The sequence below is a fragment of the Petaurus breviceps genome, unplaced genomic scaffold (assembly GCF_028583685.1).
Source record: "Petaurus breviceps papuanus isolate PSGF00001 unplaced genomic scaffold, PetGlider_PUasm1.0 90845, whole genome shotgun sequence".
NCBI classification, from domain to species: domain Eukaryota; kingdom Metazoa; phylum Chordata; class Mammalia; order Diprotodontia; family Petauridae; genus Petaurus; species Petaurus breviceps.
Window position 1 is genome coordinate 1599923 of NW_027187359.1, and position 27227 is coordinate 1627149.

The following is a 27227-nucleotide window of genomic DNA, read 5'->3' on the forward strand; positions in this document are numbered from 1 at the left end:
ACCACAAGAGGGCCACCTTACATCAGTCCCTAGCCATCTGTGGTGGCACTGCTTGTGGGACACAAACTGACCCACAGCCTAGTCAAACCTTTGTGCTAGCAAGCTACATTCTTGAGCTTCTGCAGTACTGGCATCCTGCTCTCACAAGGAAGAAAACCAAACCCGAAAGAAGTGGGAACTTGCCCAGGGCAAGAGAGCAAATCAGCAGTTTAGCTAGAAATAAACCCCAGGAGTCTTGAACACAGACGCCTACTCATGCTGCTTGCTGCCTGGTACATGGAAACTCATCTGCCTGACTCTCTATACAAAAGCCTCCTCCAAAGAGGAGGCTGAAAAAAAAAATGGAACCCCACTGTCCTCTGGGGCCAAACCCACATCCCTGTCACATGGAGAGTCCTGACTTTTCCTCCTCACATGCCAGCCCTGTTGCATGAAAAACACAGGGGTCACAAATGCCCTGGATTTTGGAGGTGATATCCAGCCTGAGACAACTCCCAAAAAGGAAACTACCAAGCCCTGTAGGCCCTGTGTCCTATGAGAGCCTTGCCATCATTAAGGGGATCACACAACAATTCCAGCTTCAATCACTACCCCTAGACCCCCAAATTCCCATAGCCAGTGTTGCCCCTTAATGCTATATTTATCAAAGTAAAACCAGCAAGGAATTGAGGGCCGAATAAAAGGATGCCATTCCTCTAGGATATACTCCAATGGATCTCAGGGCACACTGCAGTCCAACCTGTGCCGCTTGTGTCCGTGTCTTTCCATAATTACACCACAGGACACTGTCCACTGTGCTGGCCACCTTCCTTGCTTTCTCCTGAAATCTTGAGGACACCAGCAGAGCACTCGGGCTATCCACATATCCTTGCCATCGTGACCAGTCTACCTTCTCTATCACACATTTCCTTGATGACATCTGTTACTCCTATGACAGTAACATTTACAACAGCAGCAACAACAACAAATCACTGCTATTGACATAGTGCTTTAAAGGGGGCTGAGATTTAAAGGGTGCAAACATTATCTCAAAAACTCCTCAATGGAGGACATTCAAGGCCCTCTACAACCTGGTTCCAATCTTCCTCTTCAGCTTTATTTCCTCTTACTGCCCTTCAGGTGCTCCATTCCAGTCAAACTGGTCTACTAACCATTTCCTGAACTAGAAACTCTTATCTCCCACCTCCATAGGTTTGTTCAAGCCTGGAATGCACTCTACCTCAAGAATCCCTCAAGGGATCAGGGACCACCTCCTCTGTGAAGCCTTCTTATTGCCTCCCTCTGAAGTTATTTGTGCTGTCTCCTCCTAGCTCCAGGGTCCAGGGGTCGATTTCAGAGGCTTCATACATATGAATGGGGAAAAAATTCCATCTACATTTTCACTCAAATACAACCAAAATTTGGCATTTCCTTCAATTATGACTAAAAAAAAAAACCATGATTCTGAAAGAGTCCATAGGTATCATTAGGCTGCCAAAAGCGTCCATTCCATAAAAAAAGGTTAAATGGTAAAATGTAAGCAAGCTGGGGGATGGAGGGACTGTTTTTTGTCACTGTAGATTCAGAACAGAGGCAGACTGGCCCACATATTGGTTAGTAAGTCACCCCTCCCCTCTCAGCATCAGGAGCCACTTACACAAACTCTTAAGGTGCCCAGCAGTCTCTAGATGGCATTATTAGAGGGTGATTTCTCTTGGGAGCTCCCTATTTCTAAAAAATTCCAAGTCCTTCCTAATGGCAGGGTGTTTGTTCAACAAAACGCTGTTTGTGAAATTGTGTCTCTATTAATCCTACACATATTTAGCACCTACAGTGGTGGGGGTATCATGGGGGCCGGCATGCTGGGCTAAGTAGAAACATCACTGAACTCTAAGGTCAGCTGACCTAGAATCCAGTCTTCATACTCTGTTACTGTTTCCTAGATGTGACCCTAAACCTGGGGCTTCATTTTACTCCTCTGCCCCTGTTCTCCCATCTGTAATATGCCAAGACAAGATAACTATTAATATATCAGCCTATCTGAGCTTCACAATAAGCCTATGGGGTGGGCACAATGGTGTTATCATCCTCATTTCATCTTCATCTATAAGATGAAGAAACAGTCTCAGGGTAATGAGCTGACTTGTGTCTGGTCACACAGCCTGGTCATATCGCGAGCAGGATTTGAAATCAGGTCTCTCAGATTCCAAGTCCAGCACAGGAACAGCTGAGCCATGACGCACCACTTCTCAGGGGGTTCTCTATGGTCCTTCCCTGCACTAAAATTCTCTTAGCCTACACTACCTACTCATAAGGGTGTTATGAAGACAGCACGAAATGGGCCATGATAAAGGTCCCCCTAAGTCATACAACACAAGATAAGCTGGAACTGGGATTACTATGAAAAGAACAAGGTGGGGTGCCCAGAAGGGCCAGAGAATCACAATGTGCTAAGTGCTCTAGGAGAGCTGGTGGGGGAGGAGGAGGGAAGGAAGGCTTCCAGAAGGAAGCCATATTGGAGCTGAACTTGAGGAGATCATTGAGACAATGGGTGGCGATGGGTGGGAGGGAGGGGAGTGGCAGAGGGAAACAAAAATACTTTTTGTCTAGTCCTAAATAAGAAATGGGAAAGACTTTACTCATTTTTTTTTCCAAAAATATTTAATTGCTTTAAAAAAAAACATTTTTACAAGTACTTTCCAATACCCACCCACCCCCACTCGGCCTTATAACAATGAAAAAGCAAATCAAAACCAAAGGACACAGAAACTGTAACTGAAAGAATATATACCATTCCACACCCATAAAGCACCACCTCTCTACCAAGAGGAGGGAAGCATGTTTCATTATCCATTCTCTAGAATCAAGACTGTGTTTGATCTGATTTGTTATGTGTTTTAATATTGTTTTTCATTTGCATTCCCAGGGCCAAAATGTACATCATTCTCCTGTTTCTACTTTCTTTGCTTTACAATTCATCCAAAATCTTCCCATGTATCTTTGATTTCCTCATATTTATCATTTCTTATAGTAAATTCCATTGCATTCCTAGGTTACAGTTTCTTCAGTCATTCCCGAATGCATGAACCACTACTTTGTTTCTGGTTTTTAACTAACACCAAAAAAATGCTGCTATGAATGTTTTGTTATCTCTGGGTTCTTTATTATTGTCTCTGACCTCTTTGAGAATACATCTAGAGAGGGACAGCTGGCACGGGGCATCCATAAACTATTCATTTTCTCACTTAATTCCAAACTCTCAGAACGGTCAGGCCAATTAAAAGGCCCACTGACAGTATATCAGCATATCTGCCTTCTGACAGCCCTCTAACATTTACCATTTTTGTCTTTTATCATCTTTGCCACTTTGATGGGTGTGAGGTGAAACCTCAGTTATCTCTTAGCAATTTGGAGCATTTTTTTTCACATGGTTATTGATATGCATTCCTTTTGAAAAAGATTTATATCCTCTGACTACCTATCAACTGAAGAATGACTCAGAAAAGACAAGTGTGAAGCAATGAGGGTTTTAGTTAGATACCAGAAAGGATTTCCAAATGGAGAAAGGATTTCCAAATGGAGCAGAAAGATTTCATGCTTTTTAAATGCAGGTATGTTTTTCCTTCTCTCAACAAGAACCAAGGCAAGGAATAGAGAAAACATTTGACTTCACTACACCAAGATGCCCCAAGGGCAATTTTTTAAAAGTACTTACATTGAAGTTTACCTAAACTCCTATTCGTCCTCATATTATTTATGGAGCACCTACAGTTTACAAGACATTATGCTGATCTCATCAACAGGAACTAGGGCCACATGTAGAACCTTCCCCAGCACCTTCTATAAGACAGCTACAACAGCAGAAGGAGAGCACACCCCTACAGTGAATGACCAAGCAAAACATGCCCCACAAAGGGTTCATTTTTAAACCTCATTCTCCAATCATAAAACTGATCTGGAAAGCAAACAAAACTCCTTTGGGCACCTCGGAATTCTTGAGGGGCTGGGGGGAGTCATTTAAGCAGTTCAGGTGAACTCTTCCCTTAAACCTGAGTGTAAGGAGAAAAAGGAAGTGGCCCCTTAATCCCTGAAAGATTATTTGATGAGTAATAAACCCTGTCTACCATCTGTACAACAGAGGAAGGGCCAGGCTTCCTTATCGGAGATCTAGAGCTGGAATGAGCCTTTCAATTCCCTCAATTTATAGATGAGGAAACTGAGGCTCACAGAGTGATTTGCCCAAGGTTACACAGGAAGTAAATATTAGACCTGGGACTTGAACCCAAGTCTACTGACTCCATATCCACCTGGCTTTTCCACCACACTATGCTGGCTCCACAGATAAGGAGAATGAATTGGAAAGAGCCTTCAAGGTTGCTTCTAGCAGGTTCTAAGTTAGGGTAAGGTCCTAGTAGGAGGCCCAATCTACCACACAAATCTATCTGGAAAAAAAAATAGACAATACTAATTTGGAATTTGTGACATTCTGTTCTAGTCAAAACACATAGAGAATATTGTGCTCGGTTCCGGGTATCACTTTTTAGGGAAGATGTTAGGCTGGGGAGCATTTAGAGGAAGGCAACCAGGACAGTGAAGGGCCTCAAGACCATGCCATATGAGGATCAGGTGAAAGAACCAGAGATATTTAGCATGGAACAGAGAGGATTCTGGAGTACAGGATGGCTATCTAAGTTTTTGAAAACAAATTCAACTTATTCTGCTTTGTCACAGAGAACAAAGCCAGAAGAGTGGGTAAAACTTTCCAAGAGGCCAATTTCAACTTGGTGAAAGAAGTAGTTATCCAGGAAAGGAACAGCTGCCTTGGGTTTCTGCCTCTCAGGGGAACGTCTTCAGTATCAGCCTAGAAGACTATTGGTTGTCTCTGGCAACTGGTTCACAGAGGAGAGGGAATTCTGGCCCAGGTATAGGTGGAACTCAATCGGCCTTTGAGATCCCTTCTGACTCCAAGACACTGAGATTCTGTGGTTCTAAAATCCCTAGGCTGGACAAAAGTGATCAATAAAGACATGATGAATGAAGCAAATGGAAACCTGCTTAATAACCTCAAGTGCCAGAATGAATCCCAAACTAGTCACCTGTCAGTTCTGAGTAAGGGGATGGGATCAGTCCAAAGAGGTGCCACTTAAGAGAAATTTGGTCAGCCTCTGCCTTCTTTTCTCAATTCACTGAAAGGAAGGGGTGGGGTGGAAGGTGGAGGGTTGACCATGCTACTGACATGTGATGGTGTGGTGAAAAAGATCACAGGGAGCCTTCTGGCTCTGAAAAGTCATTATTCTCTATGCGTCATTCATCTGGAGGTAATGCCCATGGATTAACCCAGAATGTCACAATAGGGAAAAAATTATAATCCTGTATTTTCCCTCTCATCATAACAAAACAAGTTTGCAAAACTTGATACGTGTAAATCCCAGATCTCAGGGGCAGCCTCCCCAGCATCCGGAGCATAGCACTAAGAAAGGTAAGGTCTCCTAGTGATAAGGACAGACCCTTGTACTGACTAGATGGCTCAACAAATACTTGTTGAATGAATGAATGAATGAAAGAATGAATGAATAAATGGTGTCCACATGGGCTAGCAACCAGCTGGTTTCTGATTCACGACTTTAAGCCATAGCCATGTTCAGATGACTATTTCTCTTAAAACTTCAAGTTATTGGCTAAATGTGTTGGGGCCTTTCCTCTGAAAAAACTATTTAGGGGTACAAATGCCTCTCTCCTCCTTTCTATTTTCCAGAAATGAACTTGAAATCTTTTAGGCTCTAGAGAATAGGACACATGACTAGCTAAACCCCACTGAACAAAGAGAGATAATTTAGCTGGAAAAAAAAAAGAGGAAGAGATATTTAATGAGGCCTAACAAGGATAAAGACTTGGCAGTGAGAATTGGGGGGAAGGATTCCTAGCTCAGTGATAACCTAAAAAATTCATCAAAATGGCTTTTGTAAGTTGAGAATGTAGTTTTAGTCATAACTTTAAAGATACAGACACATAAGTATTCCTATAAACATGATGGAATCAGATTGCCTCTCCTGTGCCCAGCTGAGTCTGCTGTGACCTCAGCCCACATGGATTGCCCATCTCCAAACCAAGTAAAGAGAGTAAAAGGTGTGCTAGCATCTTCTCCATCTGCTAAAAGCCAAGAAAGCAAAGACCAGGTGAGCAAGATGCTTCTTACTTCCCTACCAACAGGTGAGGCCAAAGGAAAAAAGTGTGCCCTCAGAAGACCTGTGCATCTCTAAGCCCAGCCCACTGCTTCTCTCAGTCAGGGCCCTCACTGTCTGCCCCTCACCACCTCTTCCTGTGGGATCTGGGAGCTTACAGGAGGGAGGGCAGGGAGAGCACTGCATTCCTTTAAGGGACAGGTCAGTTTTGATAATTGCATATGTGGGAAGAGAGAGGAAGGTGAGGTCTAACTCACAATAGCAGAAAGCTACCTACCAAGGCTAGTCAAGGAACTCATTACTAACGCACTTTTCCAAGAGCTATTGTTCTGGAAGGACCTGAGTGAGGGAGCACTTTCATGCCTTGGAGTTCCAAGTAACTAACACCAGGAGCAAATGAGGACTAAGGACCCTACCTCCAGCAAGTAGAGAGGGCAAGGTGAATTTGGCAATGACTGCCTTGGATTGTGTGACATCTGTCTTTCTTCCATGGCCAGATAACTAGATGTACTCAATAAAGAAAGGTGGCTACTCAATATGCTGGTCTCCCTCCTCAAAAAGGTAAAGGGGCTCTGAGAATGCCTTTCCTCTTTCCAGGTTGTCAGAGAGAATGAAATGTTCCTTAAAAAACCTGGGAAGAAGGGCATCAAGGTAAAAACAAAGAAGGAAATGGATCTGAAGAGGCATAAGGGCACCATGACCTGCTTGGGAGCTTGGAGGGTGAAAGAATGTGACACAGAGGAGAAAAGGAACAAAGACCACCACACCCTAAGTAGCAGTCACCAGACTCTTCCCGAAGAGGGGGGGAAGTAGTAGCCCTCTAGGGGATCAGGGGCTAGCTGGCCCTCCACAGAAAGATAATGCAGATTGCACTAATGGTGTTAGGTGAGAGACCATCCAAGAAGTCATAGAAAGAAGAAACAGCCAAGGACTTGGTGACTGACTCTGTGGAAGAGAGGTCCCTATCAACCTGCCATTAAAAAATGAGATGGGACTGTCCAAAAAGAAGAAAAAGGAGCCAGACCCTAATGGATAAGTGGTCAAAGGATATAAGCAGGAAGTTAGCAGAAGAAGAAATGAGAGCTCTCAATAACCATATGCAAAGATGCTCCAAATCATGAATAATAAGAGAAATGCAAATTAAAACAGCTGAGCTTTCACCATATCCCCAAGATTGACACAGGCAACCCTAGAACAGACATGGAAAATATCCAAAGTTGCTGTGGGAACATGGGTCCACTGATGAAAGGTGGTGAAAGTATGAGTTGTTCCAACTCTTCTGGAAAACAGTGATTTTTGCTTTTAACAAAAAAGAAAAGAAAGACATAATGTATATACTCTTTGACTCAGCAATATCACTGCTAGGTACATACCCCAAAGAGGTCAAAGAGAAAAGTCTTGTATATACCAAAATATTTCTAGCAGTATTTTTATAGCAGTAAATACCTGAAAGAAAGGTGGGTATCCATCAGCTTAGGACGGCCTGAACAAATTGCATAAGAATGTAATGTCACATTATTGTACCCTCAAAAAGGCAGCAATTCAAAAAGAATTCAAGAGAAACCTGGGGAGAGATATATGAACTAACAGAGTCAAGCAAACAGAACCATGGCAAATTTTTTACACAACCCACCACAATAATGTAAAGGTAAACAATAATGAAAGACTTCAAAGAATTCTGATTAATGCAGGGACCATCATAATTTCCAAGGGTTAATGGTAAAGGATGTCTTCTGCCTCTTGGCCAAGAGACTCCAAGGCAAAATGAGGACTATGTTTTCAGACACTGCCAATGTGTTGTTTTTGTTTGTTGCACAAGAGTTCTAGGGGGAGGGAGGGGGAGTTATTGGAAGGTAACAATAATATAAAAGAAAAAAGTATGGATAAAACATTTAAAAGGGGAAAATGACAGAGAGATGCCTGCTGTGTCACAGGGACATCTATCTGGGTTGATGAAGAGGAAATTTACATATGTTTTGTACTTACTTACATGGGTATATACTATTTCCCACACCTCATCTTCCTCCCTCCCCTACCCCTACTCTCCAGGCAACTAATTAATAATCTCCTTAAGGGCGGGGACCATTTAGTTTTTGTCTTTGCATCCTCAACACCTAGCCCAGTACTAGGTGAAGAGTAGGCCACAGATAAATGCTTGCCGAACATTTATGACATAAAGGAAGATGTGATGACTATCTTTTAAGTATTTGCAAGGCTGGATGGCCACATTGGATGCATTGTTGAGGGGATTCCTGGTCAGTGAGTGACTGGACTTTATTTCCACATGGCGATCATACTGACCCAGATTGGGCTGAAATTTACCTCTGCCCAGTTCTGGGGTGGGGGGGGGGCACGGGAGGCAGCTCACTGAACAAATTAATACTGTAAACAAGACTGCAGGGGTGCTGCTTTAACCTACTTGGAGAACTTTTAGTAGCACCTATTTGTACAGAAGCACTTAATGTGCTCATTTAAATGATCCTTTAACTAGTCATTAAAGGAAATCTGCCAAGACTTCACCATGCCTAATATCAGTCTCTCACTGATCTTGTTGGGGGAAGAGAGGGAGCTGAGTACTTGGAAAGAGTAACACTAAACTTAGAAACAAATCTAGAATTTACACTTTCTATTAATTCAGATACCTGAATATGTATATCAATATAATAAAATATTTATAATAAATAAATAAATTTATATTTATATAAATAAAAAATTTATAATAAACAAATAAAATAAAAATAAATACCTAGCCTTCTCCCAATAAATCCCAATTATTAAGGTTTAACTACAGTATATCATAACTCATATTCAATATGAGGCCCTAGGTAATGTTCATTATAAATTCAAACCACCAAAACAACCATTTGGGGCCCATAAAGGTGCCCTGGAGTTCATGCTTCTTTTGGCTTTCTCTGATTAAATTAATCAATTACAATAGCCACAGTATGGGGCAGGGGATTGTATGGGGTATGGATGGACGAATTGTCTAAGTGGCTAAGGAGACATCCCAGAACCCCAGAAGATCAATTAGAAGGGACCTCCACAGCCATCCAGACCAATCCACAGTCCTGAAAGGAATCGCTGCTATAACACACCCAATAACTCAGCATTGAATCTTTGCCTGAAGACTTCCAAGGAGGGTGATTCCATTATATCCAGAGGCAGACCATTCCAAATTTGGATTGTTCTCTCGTTAGGGCAGTTTTCATTATATACCTAGACTAAATCTGCCTCTTTCTAACTTTCACTCACAATTTTTCAATTCTGTCCTTGAAGGACAAGCAGAACAGGTCTACTCCCTCCTTCTAGTAATTCAAGTAAACCAGTTGTGCCCAAGCCTTTTTTCCTCCAGGCTAAACACTCATTTCAAAGCCTCTGCCATTCCAGTTGCTCTCCTTTGGACAATTTCCAGTTTATCAATATCCTTCCTACAATATGGCACCCAGAACTAATGGCAATACTCCACAAGAGATTTAACTAAAACCACCTTCTTCCTTGAACTTGTGCCTCTCTTAGTGTAGTGCAAGGCCACATTAAGTTTTTTTAGCTTCCATATCACACTGCTGACTCCTATCAAAATTGCAGTGCACTAAAAACACCAGATCTTTTTCAGACAAGCTGTTGCCTAACCATTCCATCTCCTCCAATTTATACCAGTGAAGTTGATTTTTTGAGCCCAAGAGTAAGACTTCACATTTATCCTTACTGAATTCCATCATCTTAGACTCAGCCCAGGGCTGTAGCTATTCAGAACAAAGAAGGGTTCAGCTCAAACACCCTGGGAGACACTTCCCCAGCCTCTTCTGGTTCATTTCCAAACCCTGTTTTCACATCATCAAGAAGAGGAAAAGGGGAAAAGAGCAAGTGCTCATTCAGCATCTCCCATGTTCCAGGCACTGTACAAATACTGTTTCATTTGATGCCCAGGCTGAGCCATCAGTGAGCCATCACTGAGCCTCAGGGCAAGCGGCAGTGGTGACAGCGACATGTCTTGCCTTCCATATTTGTATCCATTCCCCTCTTTAGTCTCAAAGACAAGCAAATGAGGAGGAAGCAAAGGCCACCTTTCTCCATTGCTTGCACTCTTCTCCCCAGCCTACCTTGTCCCACCTTCTCCTAATCTTAATGGGAAGGAAAAACCAGCACTAGGACCCTCCAACGGACATCATCTACACCATGGCAGAAAGACTCTTGTCTGTAACTCCTCGAGGCACGAGACCAAGGCACATTGATGTTTTCAGAGCTGGTTTACTCCTGGGCAATTTTTTTTTCTTTTTACAATTGTACAGCCAATGCCAGGAATCGAAAGGCAGCAGCCAATCAGGAGCCTCACCAGAACGTGAGGGACTCCTGAAGATGATTTCTGTAAAGCTTTGCTTGGATGCAGGGTGACAAAAGTCACTGACCTTTTTGAAAGATCCTTCCCTGGACTCCTAGTCCATCAAACTGGAATGTGGATGTTGTGATAAGGAGGGTAAGCAGGAGTTCTGCTGGCTCTCATCATCATGGCCAACATTTATATAGCAATGATGGGTTCCCACTTTTTCATAAAACATGGGACAATGTATAAATATTATCGCCCTTTTATAGATGAGGAAACTGAGGCCTGCAGAGAATGACATGGTCAAGGTCACACAAAGAAGTATGACCCGAGCCAGGATACAAGTGCAGGTCTTATAATTCCAATGGAGGACAGAGCTCCCTTTCCCCTTAGAGGCAGGGTTTCAGCTCCTGGGGTTTGAAACATTTATATTGCAATAATTTTGCCACTGATTAGTGAAGGGGGTTACTGGTTACTCATTTCCACTCAATTCATTTCAATTCACTCCAAAAAAGCATTTATGAAGCTCCTACTATGTGCAAGACACTATTCTAGGCACCAGGGATGCAAAGACAAAAGTCCCTGTCCTCCAGAAGTTTATATTCTATTGCAACACAACCATAATACTAATAATAGCTCACACTCACATAGCCCTCTGAGGTTTATGAAGAATTCTATATTTGTCTCATTTGATCCTCACAACAACCCTATAAGGTAGGTGCCATTGTCCCCATTTCACAGATGAAGAAACTGAGGCTTGGGGGAGTTAGGTGACTCACCCAGGGTCACACAGATGCCTACCAATAATTGTCTCAGCTGAGCAGATAATACAATAATTTGAGGATACAGATAGAAAGCAACAACAACTCTGGAGAAAAGGGAAGGTTTCTCATAGTTGGATGGTGCCTAGAAGGAGCCCTGAAGGAAACCAAGGACACTAAGAAACAGATGAAAGAGGCAGATGAGGATGACGAGGGAACACACACTAGGAATGGTGAGGCAGAGTGCCCAGGTGGGAGAAGAGCAGGTAGACCAATCCTTTTCATCAGGAACAGGAAAAGAAATGGGTGTCCCTACTGTTGTCGAGAACTAAGAACCCCCGTAAGATCAGGTACCCTAGGATGCAGGCATGAAAATAAACTGGTTTGGAAAAGAAACCAATGATTTTGAACATTCACTATTCTGTATTCTGCACCCTGTAAGCATTTTTCAAGTCTCTACTGGGTGCAGAACACTATGCTAAGCATTGGGGGAGATTCAAAATGTATACAAAGCCATTCCTTCCCTCATGGAGCTTATAGTCTGAAAGAAGAATTAGACACTGACAAAAATATAGGGACAGTTACCACAAAAGAACTGAGGTGGTATGCCCAAGTCAGGTACAGCAAGGAAGCTGATGAGGCCTAATATTTCTTTGTCCACTAGGAATCTGCATAATAAAGTATTATGGGGGCGTGAGCATCACAACTCTCCATGAGGACCAGAGAAGGCTTCCTGGAGGCATTGGTATTCAACTGGGGCTTTAAGGGAAAGGAAGGAGATTCAATCAGTGAAAAGGGAGACCATCACAGACCAAGGCACAGGGGAGCTAGGAATATACACAGTTGGTCACAGGAGCATACGACGTGCTGAGTAGAGAAATAAATCATTGCAATGAAGAAGAGGAGAACAAAAGTAGCTTGACTACTGGCCTTGATTAAAAAGACAGAAGGTCACCGAGGCCCGGATTTCCACAGAAAATTATTGAAATGTAGATATATATTCATATATGTATATGTACATATGCTTATGTATATTATATAGCTGTGTAGATGCATTTTTCCTAGAATGGAATGGAAAAAACATTTCTTAAGCACTTATATGCCAGGCACTGGGGGGGATAAGCTCAGATAGAGAAAAAAAAGAGTTCCTGCCCTCAGGGAGCTCATGCTTAATATGGGAGAGACAACATACAGGGCAGATGGCAAAGCCCAGGGGTTTAGCAGGAGGGCAGATGGCGATGCCATCTGGGAAAAGGAAAAAGAAAATAAACCACAGGACCATCTCCAAAATGCTTCACAGCCACCACCCCAGCCCAAAACTTCTACCTTCCCTTGAGTATTTATTTGGGTGCTGTGTTCTAGACAAATCTCTAAGTCATCTGTAGAAAAGATGCCAACTTGAATTTATACTTGAAGTTTTTTTTATCTGAGATCTCTATATTCTCTTTGTAAGTGAAATTACAAATCCATTCCCTATTCCTATCCCCTTTATTTTGAGATAAGTATTTACATGTGTTTATATATGCACATATATATATATATCCATATGTATATATACATACATGTGCACACATACATATGTGTATACATAAGGCATTCTACATAATAAAATAACAGTGGTTAGCATTTATATGGCAATTTAAGGATTGCAAAGCACTTTACAAATATCTCATTTTATCCTCACAACAACTCTAGGAGGCTAGCTGGGACACCTTAATTATCCCCATTTTATAGATAAGGAAACTAAGTCTGAGAGAATGAATTACCCAGGATCACACAGCTATTAAGTTTCTGAGCTGTGATTTGAACTCAGGTCTTCCTGACCTAGTGGTGTACTTCAGTTCTCCACTACAGCATGGATGTGACCCCGGTGCAGACTCTGCCAATGGCAGGTCTACCAAGTTGGAAAAGCACATTGTTTATGTGGGGGCAGTCCTTGTCATCTGAGGCCACCCAGTTGAGGTAATGAAGGCTTTATTACCAGGTGAGTTGCAGGAATCCTGGTAGAGTTTTGAGCCATGGCAGATTTCCCTTGAAGGCCATCTACCATGCTACAGAGAGGTTCTGATTAGTGATGGAGGAGAAGGGTCCCTATGCGGACCAAACAACAGATTTGTGAAATACTGAAGTGATTATTAAGAATGACGACATGAACTGAGAGTTGTGCCAGACAGCCAGAAGAGCATGTCAGTGAGACCACATAGCTATAGAAGTAGCAGGGTCCTGGAATGATATCTGCTTGTTTTTCAACTGAGTGGAAGAGAGGACAGGAAACAAGATGGAGGTAGATACAGAGCAATGAGGAGCCGGGGCAGGGGATCATCCTGTGACCTTCCTCCTTACCCAAGACATTAATTCTATTTCCAATCCCTCTTATTAGACCTAGAGAGGAAACCAGTGAGAAAGGAATGTGTGATTAAGTTTGTTGTTGTTTTAACAGACCTACAAATCTGGAAGGGACCTTGGAGATTTCCTAGTGCCACCCCTTAACCTGACAGGCTAGGAGTAACTTGTCTCACAGCTAAGTAACTGGCAGAATCAGTGCTCAGACCCAGGTCCTTCTGCTGGCAAAGCTCATGCTTCTAACATTACGTCATGATTTATGAGGGTCTGACTTGGCCCCTTTTCTCAGATGACATGAGGGTCTGAATTAGGACATCATAGGATTTTATTTATATCATTTTTATGAGATCATTTCTATTTATTTCTAGAAGACTAGTCTTAAGTAAAAAGCACAAAAAAAGGGCACAAAATTTAATGACCATGAGGAAGAATAACAGCCCCCTTCTCATAACCTGACTGTCATACTCTCCCCAGACCTAGAAAATTTGGGTTGCCACTAATTTCTCAATATCTATACAAAAAGGTTATTTCACCTCCACAAAGTGGTCCCCTTGCTTATATGGGCAACTAAAAAAAAACTACAAGTGGCAATTTTGGCAGAGAGGGCTCATGTCAAGGTGCCCAGGACCTGCAATGACAGCAATGATGAGGAACTACAATAGCTAGCCTTCACAAAGTGCTTCAAGCTTTACCCAGCACTTTATATACATTCTATAATAGGATCCTCACATTATAACACTGTAAAGCAGGTGCCACCAGCAGTACGATGCCCATTTTACCAATGAGGAAACTGAGGCTCAGGCTCAGAATCAACTTCCCCATGATCATGTAACAGATCAAGAGTCCGAGGTGGGATCTGAGCCCAGGCCTCGCTTGATTTCCAAGTCCACTGCTCTTCTAACCATCCTAGCCTTCTTTATATAGAACTTACAGTTTCCTAAGCACTTTCACATAGACTGTCTCCTTTGATTCCCACAACCATCCTCTGAGCAAGGGCTACTGCTATTGGAATTTTATAGTTGAAGGAAGTCATGATCTGTCCCTACATCAAATAACCAGTAAATGATAGAAGTGAGAATTAAATCCAGGGTCTCTGATACAGAGACCACTGCAGTGTCTTTCCATGTCTTCAATGCTTTGATGGATTTCTGATCTCATCCATACGGTTCCTTCCTCCCAGGATAAAAATGGCAGTTGAAACACACCTTTCCTTTTGGTGTGGCCCTTGTCCCTGCTATCCCATCAGTCTTCCCAACAGGAGACCCTCCTAACATCCTCAAGTTCTTCTTCCTTTTGAACTCCTGACATAGGTACCAATGGGACATGCAGGCTGTCCACCTGTTATCCTTCACTCTTGCTACATGGCCCACCCACCTCCTTGGTCAATTTTTGTTAGTCTTTGCTATCTTGCTTGGTGCTGCTCCTGCACAGTCCTTTGTTGGTAATGTGCTGAAGCCCACTGACATCTTCTCCCCCATTCCTCTACACTCCCTGGTGCTCTGAAATTTTAATGTTTTAGAAACTATGGCATTCCAAGGATCCACAGTCATTGCCAGAAGAACAATGAGGTTAAAAAGATGGACTGCTGTTCCAGGGGAAAAACCAGGCTACTTAAAAGCACCATGCAATTCCTAAAGGAAATCCAGCTATATTCCTCCTGTTCAATTCCAGGTCCTGCTCACTGTCCATCTATCTATATTCTGGGTCATCTACCCAACTGCATAGCATGGTCTGAACAATAGGCATTCTTCATCCATTTGGTTTGTCCTGAATGGAATAAAAGTGAAAACTTCTCAGGTAACATTCCAGAAATCTGAACAGCCTTGTAATAAAGTACCAAAGACTTAGAAACCTGAGCTGGGAACCTGGGACCCTTGCCTTACTTCCCTGGTCATAAGTTGAAGTTTTTGCTAAGCTTAGCTAAGCATAGGAGGGAAAGCACAGACCCTGCACATTTAACCATAGGCCCAAATGTGCCAGACTTGTTTCCACTGACCACCATCTGACCTGTACAAATATAAAATTGGAACTCCTGTTGCAGAACTCCGGGCAGGTCACCATGTCCTAAAATCCCCATGATTCATAAAATATTGTCTGCTTACATATCTATATTGATATTGTTAGAACATTTGTCTTCTGCTTTCATATCTAAGTTGATATTGATGACATATTTTGTCTGTTTCCATGTCCACTAGACATGTACCTTTTTTTATTTAAGCAATCAAGGCTAAGTAACTTGCTTAAGGTTACACGGACAGTTATTTCTGGGTGTGGTGCTAAGTATCTGAGCCCGTATTTGATCCCCAGGTCATCCCGACACTGGAGCCGGTGCTCTTACTCGCTGAGCCACCTGGCCTCCCCTAAGCAATTGGGGTTAAGTAACTTGCTCAAGGTTACATGGCCAGGTGTTTCTGGGTGGGTGCTAAGTGTCTGAGCCTGGGATTGGATCTCCAGGTCATCCTGACACTGGAGCCAGTGCTCTTACTCGCTGTGCTACCTGGCCGCCCCTCTTCTTTTTGATATTACTGACATTTCATCTGCAAACACCAGCAGATTTTTGTGGCTAAGATTGTGTGCCTCAGTTCCTAATTAACAGGAACAGGACAGAACAAGGGAGGGGGGAAAGGGGTGATCTTTTGGGTATATAACCAATTGTATTTTTTATTTTGCCTCTCCTACAAGATTGCCTCTAGTAGAGAGACTGCCCCTCTTGCAAGAAGAAATAATTAAATAAATCCTTCCTGTCTCTGCTTGGAGACATCTCTGCTTATTTTATTTTGAGCAAGGGTCATCTTGTCCCATACAGTTCTTGGGGGCCCGCCCAGGATCTAGCACCATCCAGTGGCTGGACTCTCTCATTGCAAGTCAAGAACAAGCACCTGTCCAGAGATTTCCTGGTAGTCCTTGACTTGAGGAGAGAGACTCCTGTCGTGGAGGGTGATAGACCCAGGACAGCAGAGAAAACTCAGGGAGACAGGAATGAGGATAAGGCTCCAATTGTGCAACTGAAAAAAACTCTGGCCGGCCAATGTGGGAGAACATTTATGAAAGAGAAGTGCGTTTCTCCTGAAGGTGAGCCAAAACAAGGGTCCTCTGGGGTGGGGTCATATGGATTGAACCACCCTGAGGAAGGGATGCCTTAAGCAAGTTTCCACAGGTGACTAAAGGCAGGTGACTCCTTCCAGAGGAGGGGGAGAGGGCAAGGAGTGCCCACCCTCCCACTATTTGTTAGGCTATGGGCCTGGGAAGCTCCACAATGACTTCCATTAAAGATAGGAAAAGCACAATCAAAATCTGGTGTGGTGGAGCAGAAACTAACTATACCGGTAGCAAGTCCATTAGGAAACGAGCTCCAAAATTAGGATAACTCACCTAGGTGTAGAAATCAAGATAAAGGAAAATTGATACAATATTGCTGCTATATGTGGGGTGGAATGCCATTCAAAGCAAATGTATAGATTAAGTGGGGTTGGCTTAAATGTTTGTCTCATACTGTTCTGTGTAAAGTAAGTGTCTCTATGCAGGGTGTGTATCTGTGTCTGCAGAGACTGTGTCTATATGTCTGACAGTTTGTGTTTGAAATGGAACTTCCTCTTTCTCTCCCCCTTGGGGGGAGAGGGAGGGGGGGAAAAAAGAGAAAATCAGAAATATTTGCTGTTTAGATTAATAGTGTAGAAAACCTTCTTTTGCTCTTTCTATGTTCTAAGTCCTGGACAGATTTGAAGCCTGGAGAGAGAAAAAGATAAGAAAAAGGAGGGAAATCTTTCCCCCTCAGATCAAGGATGGGCTGCGGCCTACCAGCATTTAACCATTCTTTGCCTCACCCAAAGCAAAGTTTTTGAATAATGGAATGTAACCAGGGGATCAGAATGGGCAGCTTATTAAGGGAAAGAAAGTAAAGAAGTCCTAGATTGAGGATCCTTCAGAGAGAGTAAAATTTACTAAAAAGATATTGAGAAAAAAGAGAAAACCTTTAAATCATAAGAATCTGAGATACGTTGAGGGTTAGTTACTAACAGGAAAGGTGGGAGCAAAATTGAAAATTTGGAAGAAAAAGAGATATTTGAAAGGGAGCATTCCCCTGTCCTGTTTTAAAGTATTGGGAATATAAATGAGCATAAGGGCCAGGGTGGTACAAAAGTCTTTCAGTTTGAAACTTCTTATAAGCCTCTCAGAAAAGGAGGGGCACAGAGGAGGATGAAATATGGCTCTCCTGGAATGCAAATTGTTAGGCATTTAACTCCCTCTAGTTCTAAGGTGCATAGAGTAGCACGAAATTTGGAGTATGATTATTTTGGAATGTAAAGGGATGTAGGTAGTCTAAGCAATAGGTCTGAAAGATTGGGAAAGAGAAATAAAGGCTTGAGTGAAAATGTGAATGTTAGGGAAAGTTTCTGTTTGGGAATAGATAAGGGTGAGCTGGGGAGTATCCCCCCCCCCCGACCCTGGGGGACCCTTGTGTTAGTATCAGATGGTTTAAGCATGTTGAGAGGGTTCAAGGAAGTTTTTGTGGAAAGGCTGAAATTGGGTGGTTATTGCTATTGAATTTAAGATGGGAACCAATTATGGTAGAAAATATAGATTATTGTAATTTGTGATTATTGTTACAATCAAATAAAGCAGTTAGAATTGTGGCCCACTATATTTTAAAATGATTTGATTAAATAAGGGAAAAGCAAACTTCTTGTAAACTTCCTTGGGAAGATATGAATGTAAATGGGGAATTAAAATATTAAGAAAACATATAGATTTATGGATAATACTTCCATTTTAAGGGCCAGGGGTATTGGGATTTAGAAATGTACATTAATATGATTAAAAGGGGGTTTATATTGTTATTTGGCATTAAGGAATTGATTCAATGTATGAAAAAAAAACCCTCAGAATGTTTTATAAGGACTGTGGTGGAATCCACATCCTAGGGATTTGTTTAGAATTAATATAATTATAAAGGTGTTTTGGCTTTGGCTTGTGCAGTGCTCACTCAGAGGGCATGTATTAAATAAAATGTGTGTTTCGGTGAGAACCGGAAAGGCAAAAGTTAACTGTATTATGTTTGATAATCTAATGAAAAACTTTCTTTTGAGTGTGAAGTTTATGCTAATGGTTATGGGATTTTTTTTGTGCAAAGTAATTTGGAAATAACTAAATTAAGATCACCAAATTGGTAATTATTTGATCTTGGTTTCAAAGTTTAAATTTTAGGTATTGGATATGTGTTTATGATATTCCTGGGAATTCTTATGAAATTTGGTAAACAATTGCATTATTTGTGTTATGGGAGAAGCAGTTTCTCTTATATTATTGATGCTGCTAAATTAGAAATACACTACAAAAGGAACAGGAAAAATAATAGAGCATTTTGATCATGTATATTGTAATTTGAGAAATTATACATTTTTAAGTTTGTCTTTGTTTTAAAGAGAGGGTTTTCAATTGAGATTGTTTTGTTATCATTTATGAAATATGAAATTGTTAATCAAGTTATCTGGAAGCTATTGTATAAATCAAATGTTTATAAAAGTATGTTTGTGAAAAATAATTATTGGTAACTATGTTGAGAAAAGACGCTGTGAATCCTCTTGTAAATTATGTAAAATTTGAAATTGTTTATGTGTATGAAAAAAGGGGTTTAAGGGGCAAGGTCATCAGCCCTAGGAAGGGAGCTCTTTTAAGTTATGAAGCTCCTAAACAATAAGCCTGACTTGAGGAGAAGTGGCAAGTCTGTGTACAAAAAAATCTAAGATGATTTCTAACAACTGGTTTCTATACCAAGACAAGTTTAAAATCTGTGAAAGGGGAGACTAGGGGGCGGAGCCAAGATGGCAGAGTAGAAGCACGACCTTCCCACGGCTCCGGCTTCCACCCTCCCCAATCCATGTAAAAAGGGGACTCTAAACAAACATTGGAGCTGCAGAACCCACAAAATGACACAGAGAAGCTAACCTCCCGCTGAGGACAGCCCAGCAGGCCGGCAGGAATCAGCCAGCGCAGCGATCTGGAAGCCGAGCCCAGCCCCATGCCAAAGCTTTAGCCTCAGGGCGGGCCTGACCAGCTGCCAGCCAGAGGGACTCCAGATCAGCAGCAGCTGTGGCCGTTTCCAGATTTATCAATACATAGAAGCGAAGGACAAGGTGAGAGGCCAGTGCAGTCTGGACTTTGGGACCCAGGAAGTGGCTTTTACCCCCAGAGCGAGAAACCGCTGAGACGCCAGCACAGCCTGCCAGTGCCACATGGCGGCTTCAGCTCCTGGCCTGCAGAGTGTAGGGGGACCAAGCACCAGTCTGAGGGGTAATCGCTCTTGCTTTAACCTGCTTGGATCTGGATTGCAGTCTAGGGTGGAGGTCCTGGGATGTGTGTCCAGCTTGCCAGAGCGTGTGGAGACCTCAGAGAGGGCACCCATCTAATACCTCCGGCAGCTGAGAAAACCCCAGCGTTTGGGATGAAAACTCCCCTGTCTGGTGGCAGAGTCCTACTGTGGCAAAAAGCCCAAAAGTCAAGTAATTGAGTGGCAAAATGAGCAGGCAAAGGAAACAAAGCAGACAGAAGATTCCAACATTACACTCCTATTTTGGGGATAAGAAGGAGCAAGGCATGGAACAGGAGGAAAACAGTGAAGTCAGAACTCCTGCACCAAAAGCTTCAAAGGAAAATACAAGCTGGTTACAGGCCATAGAGGACCTTAAGAAGCAGATAAGAGAAGTGGAAGAAAAATTGGGAAGAGAAATGAGAACAATGCAACAAAATTATGAAATGAGAGTCAACAGCCTGACTGAAGAAAATAATACCTTAAAAAACAGACTGACTCAAATGGCAAAGGAGGCTCAAAAAGGCAATGAGGAGAAGAATGCCTTAAAAAGTCGAACTTGCCAGATGGAAAAAGAATCTCAAAAGCTCACTGAGGAGAATCATTGCTTCAGAATTAGATTGGAGCAAATGGAAGCTAATGACTTTATGAGAAATCAAGATGCTGTTAAACAGATCCAAACAAATGAAAGAATAGAAGGCAATGTGAAATATCTCATGGGAAAAACCACTGACCTGGAAAATAGATCCAGGAGAGATAATTTAAAAATTATTGGACTGCCTGAGAGCTATGACCAAAGTAAGAGCCTGGAAAGCATCCTCCAGGAAGTTCTCAAAGAAAACTGCCCTGATATTTTAGTACCAGAGGGCAAAATAGAGGTTGAAAGAATCCACCGATCACATGCTGAAAAAGATCCCAAAAAGAAAACTCCTAGGAATATTATAGCCAGGTTCCAAAATTCCCAGATTAAGGAGAGAATATTACAAGCGGCCAGGAAGAAACAATTTGAATATTGTGGAAATACAATCAGGATAACCCAGGATCTGGCAGCTTCTACACTGAGGGATCGAAGGGCCTGGAATATGATATTCCGGAGGTCAAGGGAGCTGGGATTAAAACCAAGAGTCACCTACCCAGCAAAACTGAGTATCATGTTTCAGGGGAAAATATGGTCATTCAGTGGAATACAGGACTTTCAAGCATTCTTGCTGAAAAAACCAGAGTTGAATAGAAAATTTGACATTCAGATACAAGAAGCAAGAGAAGCATGAGAAGGTAAACAGGGAAAAGAAATCATAAGGAACTTATCAAAGTTGAACTATTTTTTTTTTTAAGCAATCGGGGTTGAGTGGCTTGTTCAGGGTTGCATGGCCAGTTGTTGTTTCTGGGTGTGGTGCTGGGTGTCTGGGCCCGGATTTGATCCGGGTCGTCCCGGCACTGGAGCCAGTGCTCTTGCTCACTGAGCCACCTGGCCAAAGTTGAACTATTAACACTCCCACATGGAAAAACAATAATTGTAACCTATGAAACTTTTCTCAGTAGTTGAAGGGATTAGAAATTATATATATATATATATATATATATATATGTCTTTATATGAGGGTATGTGGGCATGTGAATACATATGTGAATGTGTGTATATACGTTTACAGGTATACATAGATAGAGGGCACGGGACCAATTTAACAGGAAGGGATGATACTTAAAAGGTGAAATTAAGAGGTCTGAGGAATAAAATGAGAGGAGATGGGGAGAGACAGAGTGGGGCAAACTATCTCATACAGAAGAGGCAAGGGAAAATGGTTACAATGGAGGGGAAGAATAGGAAGGCAAAAGGGAATAGGTCAACCTTATTCCTATTGAATCTGGCTTGAGAAGGGAGGGAAATACACACTAAATAGGGGATCTCACCCTCCAGGAGAATAGGGGGTAAGGGGATGTGAGGGGGGATGATGGAAGGGAGGGCAGGCTGGGGGGGAGGGAAGTTGGAAGCACCCACTTTTGAAAAGGGACAGGATCAAAGTAGAGAATAGAACAAGTGGGAGGTGGGACAGGAGAGAGGGAAAAATAGTCAGTCTTTTACAATACATCTACTATGTTATTGTTTTGCATTAGCCGCACATGTACAACCTATACCAAACTGCTTGTCCCCCCAGTGGGGGGGGTGGGGGGGGGAAGGGAATGAATCTGGAATTGAAAGTTTTAAAATCAAATATTCAAATATATATATAAAATCTGTGAAAGGGAAGATGTTAAAATGGGGAATCCCCTTAGATATGTGAGTCCTGGCAAAATCTTTTGAGATATAATTTAATAGGATTAAATTTATGGTAAGGTAAAAAGGTTTTGAGACCATACTGTATATGAATGCTTTGTCCAATAAGGTCTCTACTGATGACAAAAAGAAGCTAATGGATGGAGAATATTTCACCATCCAGATCTGGGGTTGCCATCACTATGAGCTGCTCCAAGAACTAAATGGAGCCTTAAGAGTTGAAAGAGGCTCACAGTGAGAAAGAACCTGTCCCCACCATAGCCAGTTGAAGTCTAAGGAAGGAGATTCTACCCCTTGTTAGGGCAAAAGACTTCTGGTGAAAAGTGAAGTTCAGGGAAATGTTTGAAATATTTCTGCCTTAAGGTTATTCTTTCTGAATGTTATGAGAATAATTAGATATATAATTCATCAGTTTGTGATATTATATATGAATTATATTTATTATATGATTGATATTATATATAATCATATATTATATATAATCATATATTATATGAACCTCTGCAAAAGTATCAAGAATAAGCCTTGTCCCAAAAAGTGAGATATAAAAAGACACCCTCCCCCAACTTTGCAGAGTACACTATAAAATATGTTAATAGAATATAATGATGTTAATAGAATAGGGGAAGGTAGATAAAAAGATTTGAAAAGAAAAGAGAAGGGTCCTCTAGACCCTTCTGTCTCTAGATAGTTGCATGGGATACCCTACGGTGTGAGGAAGCATTTTAAGAAGAGAGATGTTAGTTAATAAGTCAAATAAAGATACAAATGTAATGATGGACCATTATCCCATAGATTAAGGCTGGGATTTCAAAATGACAGTAGTAAGGTATATTTGTGTATTTGTGTGGAATGGAGTCACTGGGCATTTCAAAGTGATGAAAGAACAATTGGGTATTAATACAATTGATTGAATTGTTGGGATTAAATCAGAGACATTTTTAGTTGAGAGAAAAGAAAATTTTAGTGTGAGCTCAGATTAAGCATAGTCATAAAAAGATAAATTTGGGAAGTAGATACAAATCTGTTAGAACAATCAGTTATAATCCTGTGATGGAAGATTTGGTTTCTTTATGAATAAGAATTAAAGATGTTCCTTAATCAAGGTGAGATTGGAAGCATATATTTAAGTTGATTGTTAGAAATTGTTACTTAAGATTTGATGGGACTATTAATTGACTGTTTCTTTGAGTCTAATTTCAGGTATAAATATTAAGAAAAGCTACCCAAGCCACCAATCCATGGTGCCAGACCCTGTAAGATACAGGTATGAAGTGCAAAGGAAGATTGGGGGGAAAACTGCTCTGTATGAACTGAGGTAGGATTCTCCTGACTCGATTAACCCACAAGCACCTGGCAGATCTCAAGCTTGGCTCTATGCAGATTGCAGCTTGGTATACATCTTACCTGGAACTGACATTCTAAAGTTAGGGAAATATGGTTCCCTTATTATACTTTTGTCCCTATTCTTGGTGACAAGCTTCAATAATCAAAAGATTTGAAAACATATTGACAAATCTACTAAATACTTGATTCTGGAGCATCAAAAGTTACTATAAGTAGAGAACTATTAGGCTTAGGATTTATTTAGTAGAGGTGCCCCTGTATAGGTAAGGGACTAGTTTTCCTCTAGTTTGTGGGAATATTAGTTTGTTCTTTAGCTCCAGCTTTGTTCTAACTAGATAATGTTAAGAGTAGGATAGTTTGTGATTTATTAAGTAAATATTGTTCTAATGGCTAGCCCAATGTAAAGTCCTTAATGAAAATTTTACTCCTGGTGGAGGAATTAATAATGAATTGATGCAGGATATAAAAGGAATAGGTGTGATTATGATAATTGATTAAGATTATAATTTTTATTCTGTAAAAATGGTAATTTAACTTGATTCCAAGGAAGGCAAAAGAGAAAGAATCTGGGGAAGCAGCTGGGAGGACAACTTGAGAACTTGACCTTTCCAGGTCTTGCTGCCCCTTGACACCACTGTCTGGACCCAGGAGCAGCGGTGGACCCACCACACACAAGTGAAAGGACCTGTGGAGCTCCTGCTGAATGGACAGTTGAACCAGTTAACCCTGGGGAAGACCTGAAGCTATGCTTCCAGAGCCAATTTTCTACAGTGAGGCCAAATGGACTCTGAGCCTTTGCCCCTTTGTGTGAGAATTTTGATTGCTATGAGTGTGCTTGTTCCTTTGTTGTTTTCAATAATTTTTGCACTTGGTCTTTTTGTTTGTATTTACTCTGAACCACTATGTAATCATTTTAGCTGTAATAATAGTGTAATACCATGGGGATTTCCTTAGTTTACTTTTTGTCATATGTTATTATTCCTATTGGTTTTTTTTAAAGCAATCGGGGTTAAGTAACTTGCTCAAGGTTACACAGCCAGGTGTTTCTGGGTGGGTGCTAAGTGTCTGAGCCCGGATTCAATCCCCAGGTCATCCTGACACTGGAGCCGGTGCTCTTACTCGCTGTGCTACCTGGCCGCCCCTATTATTCCTATTGTATCAATATTCCCAATGGCAGGAAGAAATAAGTTTGAACATGTGATGGAAATTGTAGCCCAGACCTTTAATGTGACAAATTATTGGATTTGTGGGGGACCCCAGCTTGAGCAATGGCCCTGGGGGCAGGTACCCTTGAGACCTGAGTGGTTTTTAAGTAACCTCTCTTTAATCCATAATGGGACTGGTTTTTGGAGATTAACAGAAAAGCATCAGTGGAAAGTACTAAATGAGGAAAAGGGGGAATATTCCCTGAAGCAGCAGGGAACAGAGAGACACTACCCTAACACAGGTAATGCCAATGGTTGGGGTGACACATGGCCCCCTGAAAGAATTATCCAAACCTATGGACCAGCAACTTGGGCTCAGGATGTAGGACTCTGATCTATATCCTCAACCAGCTAATTAGACTTCAGGCAGTAGTAGAAATAATTACCAATCAAACTGCAAAAGCCTTGGATTTGCTAGCAGATCAGGCTACCCAAACCCGAGAGGCGGTCCTTCAACAGAGATTGGTCCTAGGTTATTTGCTCACTGTGGAATGTGGGGTGTGTGGGAAATTGAATCTATCAACCTGTTGTGTGAAAACTGATGACAATGGTGAAGTGGTAAAAGAAATAACCAAGAATGTAAGGAAGATTGCTTATGTACCTGTCCAAACTTGGTCCAGTCCCTTTAATACATCCTGGTGGTCTTACTTTAATGGCAGTTGGTGGATACAAGCTTTGTGGTTTTTATTGATAGCCCTTAGTAGAATAATACTCTTCCCAGTCTGCTTACCTTGTGTGGTACAGCTAATAACTAAGATGATATGGGATTCATTCCCTAAAAAGATAAAACTAGAAGGCAGTACAGGCAGATTATTGATCCTCAGAAACCAAGACTGGGAACCTGTGAGCCAGGAAGACAGAGAAGTTTATCATGTGAGTCTGGAGTGGGATGAAGAAGTTGAAGAATGGTGGGAAGTTTTCAAAGGGTGAAAGAAAAGTATAAGTGTTGAATAGAATAAAAGTGAAAACTTCTCAGGTAACATTCCAGAAATCTGAACAGCCTTGTAATAAAGTACCAAAGACTTAGGAACCTGAGCTGGGAACCTGGGACCCTTGCCTTACTTCCCTGGTCATAAGTTGAAGTTTTTGCTAAGCTTAGCTAAGCATAGAAGGGAAAGCACAGACCCTGCACATTTAACCACAGGCCCAAATGTGCCAGACTTGTTTCCACTGACCACCATCTGACCTGTACAAATATAAAATTGGAACTCCTGTTGCAGAACTCCAGGCAGGTCACCATGTCCTAAAATCCCCATGATTCATAAAATATTGTCTGCTTACATATCTATATTGATATTGTTAGAACATTTATCTTCTGCTTTCATATCTAAGTTGATATTGATGACATATTTTGTCTGTTTCCATGTCCACTAGACATGTACCTTCTTCTTTTTGATGTTACTGACATTTCATCTGCAAACACCAGCAGATTTTTGTGGCTAAGATTGTGTGCCTCAGTTCCTAATTAACAGGAACAGAACAAAGGAGGGGGGAAAGGGGTGATCTTTTGGGTATATAACCAATTTTGTATTTTTTATTTTGCCTCTCCTACTAGATTGCCTCTAGTAGCGAGACTGTCCTTCTTGCAATAAGAAATAATTAAATAAATCCTTCCTGTCTCTACTTGGAGATATCTCTGCTTATTTTATTTTGGGCAAGGGTCATCTTGTCCCACACAATCCCATGTGGATAACTGGGCAAACTCTTTTGAATGATTATAGATCACATTTAGGAGGCTTAATGCAATCCGTAAAAGAGAGAATCTAGAGAACTTCTCCACCTATTGAGAATCACACTGCCATCTGAACTTTACACAGGACATCTTCTATGACAGTGGAAAACACCTATGGTGAGCAATTAGCTCCATTTTATGGTATCTCTTGATATCAGAGGGCTGTGGAACAAAGCTATCTCTGTTGTAGCATCTTTCAAGGAATCTTGTATTGTTAACATATGTATGGGAGACATTTTGTTGGAGAAGAGCCATGAGGTAGCATCTTGAACTACTGAAACAAATACTTTATTAGAGTCAACAAATGAAAGCATAAATGAAATCTTGTACTTCCTATACCTTTTAGTCCTTTTATGTGATAATAAAGATTGTAATCTGCTAGAGAAAAATGTTTGCAAAAATCTGCCTGTTCCTTTCTCTACCTTCATCAAGGATAACTTCAATTATGTGCACAAATCATGGTCAAATAATGTGTAAATTACCCATAGATTGCCTCTTAAAGTAAATAATAAGTAAAAATATAAAAATTAATAAGTAAAAAATATAATTTTTGCAGGCATTTGATATGATCTCCTTTTTAAAGTTATCTTGAGAACTGATCTTTTAATGCCCTCAAAATTGTACTGCCTCCAAACATGGACCTCCTTTGCTCATACCTAGTGACAGTCCTGTTGTTCTTCCTATCTTTTTCTTCTTTAGTGCCTCTTAGTGCCTTTAGTGCCTCCACCAGGCAATGTAGTAATGATGCTGGATTTGGAGTGTTGGGTTCAAATCC

At 41.4% G+C, this 27227-nt stretch overlaps 1 protein-coding gene and 1 long non-coding RNA gene across 2 annotated transcripts in view; one reads left to right on the plus strand and one right to left on the minus strand.

Moving 5' to 3' along the window:
• CAMK2B (calcium/calmodulin dependent protein kinase II beta) overlaps window positions 1-27227 on the minus strand; it is a 281298-nt gene that overhangs the window by 104284 nt on the left and 149787 nt on the right. The window lies entirely within an intron of this gene.
• Window positions 16372-26301, plus strand: LOC138149246 (uncharacterized). The gene is made up of 3 exons (XR_011165267.1): window positions 16372-16658; window positions 23372-23435; window positions 24062-26301. It is a non-coding gene; the product is annotated as an uncharacterized lncRNA (long non-coding RNA).